This window comes from Gorilla gorilla, chromosome 17 (assembly GCF_029281585.2).
Source record: "Gorilla gorilla gorilla isolate KB3781 chromosome 17, NHGRI_mGorGor1-v2.1_pri, whole genome shotgun sequence".
NCBI lineage: Eukaryota > Metazoa > Chordata > Mammalia > Primates > Hominidae > Gorilla > Gorilla gorilla.
The window spans coordinates 31,450,362-31,455,026 of NC_073241.2; positions in this window are offsets into that span (position 1 = coordinate 31,450,362).

The window sequence follows — 4,665 nt, forward strand, 5'->3', positions numbered from 1 at the left end:
CCCCTTAGGCAGATCACAGACAATGGTCTGTCGCCTGGGTGACGAGTGGCGACTTATGAGGTCACAATGCCCCCTTAGGCAGATCACAGACAAGGGCCTGTAACCTGGGTAACCACTGCAGAGTTATGATGTCACAATGCACCCTTAGGCAGATAGCGGACAAAGGTCTGTCACCAGGGTGACCAGTGCAGACTTATGATGTCACAATGCCCCTTAGGCAGATCACAGAGAAGGGTCTGTCTCCAGGGTGACCCGTGCAGAGTTATGATGTCACAATGCCCCCTAGGCAGTTCAGAGACAAGGGTCTGTCACGTCGGTGACCAGTGCAGAGATGTGATGTCACAATGCCCCCTTACTCGGTTCACAGACAAGGGTCTGTCACCTGGGTGACCAGTGCAGAGTTACGATGTCACAATGACCACTTAAGAAGATTAAAGACAAGGGTCTGTCACCAGGGTGCCCCGTGCAGAGTTAGGATGTCACAACGCACCCTTAGGCAGTTCACAGACAAGGGTCTTTCACCTGAGTGAACAGTGCAGAGTTATGATGTCCCAATGCCCCCTTAGGTGGATCAAACACAAGGGTACGTCACCATGGTTACCAGTGCACAGTTACAATGTCACAATGCCCTCTTAGGCAGAACACAGACAAGGGTCTGTCACAACGGTGACTAGCGAAGAGTTGTGATGCAACAATGCCTCCTTAGGCAAATCGAAGGCAAGGGTCTGTCACCTGGATGACCAGTGCAGAGTTATGATGTCTCAATGCCCCCTAAGCAGATCACAGACAAGGGGCTGTAACCTGGGTGACCAGTGCAGAATTATGATGTCAGAATTCCCCCTCAGGGAGATCACAGACATGGGCCTGACACCTGGGAGACCCGTGCAGAATTTTGATGTCACAATGCCCACTTAGGCAGATCACAGTCAAGAGCCTGTCATCTGTGTGACCCGTGTAGAGTTATGATTTCACAATGCCCCTTAGACAGATCACAGACAAGCGCCAGTCACCTGCGTGCCCCGTGCAGTGTTATGATGTCACAATGCCCCCTTAGGCAGATCACAGACAAGGGCCTGTCACCTGGGTGCCAAGTGCAGAGTTATGATGTCACAATGCCCCTTTAGGCAGTTTACAGACAACAGTCTCTCACCTGGGTGTCCATTGCAGGGTTATGATATCACAATGCCCACTTAGGCAGATCGCAGACAATGGTCTGTCACCTGGGTGACCAGTGCAGAGTTATGATGTCACAATGCCCCCTTAGGCAGAACACAGAAAAGGGTATGTCACCTGGATGACCAGTGCAGAGTTATGATGTCACAATGCCCCCTTAGGGAGATCAAAGTGAAGGGTACGTCACCTGGGTTACCAGTGCACAGTTATGATGTCACAATGCCCTCTTAGGCAGATCACAGACAAGGGCCTGTCACCACGGTGACTAGTGAAGTGTTATGATGCAACCATGCCCTCTTAGGCAGATCACAGAAATGGGTCTGTCACCTGGGTGACCAGTGCAGAGTTATGATGTCACAATGCCCCCTTAGGCAGATCACAGACAATGGTCTGTCGCCTGGGTGACGAGTGGCGACTTATGAGGTCACAATGCCCCCTTAGGCAGATCACAGAGAAGGGTCTGTCACCTGGGTAACCACTGCAGAGTTATGATGTCACAATGCACCCTTAGGCAGATAGCGGACAAAGGTCTGTCACCAGGGTGACCAGTGCAGACTTATGATGTCACAATACCCCTTAGGCAGATCACAGAGAAGGGTCTGTCTCCAGGGTGACCCGTGCAGAGTTATGATGTCACAATGCCCCCTTAGGCAGTTCAGAGACAAGGGTCTGTCACGTCGGTGACCAGTGCAGAGATATCATGTCACAATGCCCCCTTACTCGGTTCCCAGACAAGGGTCTGTCACCTGGGTGACCAGTGCAGAGTTACGAAGTCACAATGACCACTTAAGAAGATCAAAGACAAGGGTCTGTCACCAGGGTGCCCCGTGCAGAGTTAGGATGTCACAACGCACCCTTAGGCAGTTCACAGACAAGGGTCTTTCACCTGAGTGAACAGTGCAGAGTTATGATGTCCCAATGCCCCCTTAGGTGGATCAAACACAAGGGTACGTCACCATGGTTACCAGTGCACAGTTACAATGTCACAATGCCCTCTTAGGCAGAACACAGACAAGGGTCTGTCACAACGGTGACTAGCGAAGAGTTGTGATGCAACAATGCCTCCTTAGGCAAATCGAAGGCAAGGGTCTGTCACCTGGATGACCAGTGCAGAGTTATGATGTCTCAATGCCCCCTAAGCAGATCACAGACAAGGGGCTGTAACCTGGGTGACCAGTGCAGAATTATGATGTCAGAATTCCCCCTCAGGGAGATCACAGACATGGGCCTGACACCTGGGAGACGCGTGCAGAATTTTGATGTCACAATGCCCACTTAGGCAGATCACAGTCAAGAGCCTGTCACCTGTGTGACCCGTGTAGAGTTATGATTTCACAATGCCCCTTAGACAGATCACAGACAAGCGCCAGTCACCTGGGTGCCAAGTGCAGAGTTATGATGTCACAATGCCCCCTTAGGCAGATCACAGACAACTGCCTGTCACCTGGGTGACCAGTGCAGAGTTATGATGTCACAATGCCCCCTTAGGCAGATCACAGACAAGGGTCTGCCACCTGGGTGCCTCGTGTAGAGTTATGATGTCACAATGCCCCCTTAGGTAGATCAAAGACAAGGGTCTGTCACCTGGGTGACCAGTGTAGAGTTAAGATGCCACCATGCCCCCTTAGACAATTCAGAGACAAGGGTATGTCACCTCGGTGACAAGTGCAGTGATATGAAGTCACAATGCCCCATTAGGCAGTTCTCAGACAAGGGTCTGTTACCTGGGTGACCAGTGCGGAGTTATGATGTCACTATGACCACTTAAGAACTTCAAAGACAAGGGTCTGTCACCAGGGTGACCCGTGCAGAGTTAGGATGTCACAATGCACCCTTAGGCAGATCACAGACAAGGGTCTGTCAACTGGGTGACCCGTGTATAGTTATGATGTCACAATACCCCCATATGCAGATCACAGACAAGGGTCTGTCACCTGTGTGACCAGTGCAGAGTTATGATGTCACAATGCACCCTTAGGCAGATCACAGACAAGGGTCTTTCACCTGGGTTGCCAGGGCCTAGTTATGATGTCACAATGGCCCCTTAGGCAGATCAAAGACAAGGGTACGTCACCTGCATTACCGGTGCACAGTTGCGATGTCACCATGCCCTCTTAGGCAGATCACAGACAAGGGTCTGTCACCACGGTGACTAGTGAAGAGTTATGATGCAACTATGCCCCCTTAGGCAGATCAAAGCCAAGGGTCTGTCACCTGGGTGACCAGTGCACAGTTATGATGTCTCAATGCCCCTTTAGGCAGACCACATTCAAGGTCTTGTCACATTGGTGACCCATGCAGAGTTTTGATGTCACAATGCCCCCTAAGGCAGTTCACAGAGAAGGGTCTGACACCTGGGTGCCTCGTGCAGAGTTATGATGTCACAATGCCCCTGGGGCAGATCAAAGACAAGGGTGTGTCACCTGGGTGACCACAGCAGAGCTATGATGTCACATGCCCCCTTAGGCAGATCACAGACAAGGGTCTGTCAACATGGTAACCAGTGCAGAGTTATGATGTCACAATGTCTTCTTATATAGATCAGAGACAAGGTTCTGTCACCTCGGTGACCAGTGCAGAGTTATGATGTCACAACGCCCCCTTAGGCAGATCACAGACAAGGGTCTGCCACCTGGGTGCCTCGTGCAGAGTTATGATGTCACAACGCCCCCTTAGGCAGAACAAAGACAATTGTGTGTCACCTGGGTTACCAGTGTAGAGTTATGATGTCACTATGCCCGCTTAGGCAGTTCACAGATAAGGGTCTGTCACCTGGGTGACCAGTGCAGAGTTATGATGTCACAGTGCCCCCTTAGGCAGATCACAGACAAGGGTCGGTCACCTGCGTGACTAGAGCAGAGTTATGATGTCACAATGACCCCTTAGACAGTTTACAGACAAGCGTTTCTCACCTGGGTGACCAGTGCAGATTTATGGTATCACAATGACCCCTTAGGCAGATCACAGACAAGGGTCTGCCTCCTGGGTGACGAGTGCCGAGATATGAGGTCACAATGCCCCCTTAGGCAGATCAAAGACAAGGGTCTGTCACCTGGGTAACCAGTGCAGATTTATGATGTCACAATGAACCCTTAGGCAGATAACGAAGAAGGATCTGACACCAGGGTGACCGGTGCAGAGTTATGATGTCGCAATACCCCATTAGGCAGATCACAGAAATGGGTCTGTCACCTGGGTGAGTAGTGCAGGGTTATGATGTCACAATGTCCCCTTAGGCAGATCACAGACAAGGGTCTGTCACTATGGTAACCAGTGCAGAGTTATGATGTCGCAATGTCCCCTTAGGCAGATCACAGACAAGGGTCTGTCACCACGGTAAACAGTGCAGAGTTATGATGTCACAATATCTCCTTAGGCAGATCAAAGACAAGGGTCTGTCATCTGGGTGACAAGTGCAGAATTATGATGTCACATTGCCCCTTAGGCAGATCACAGACAAGCGCCTGTCACCTGGGTGGCCAGTGCAGGTTT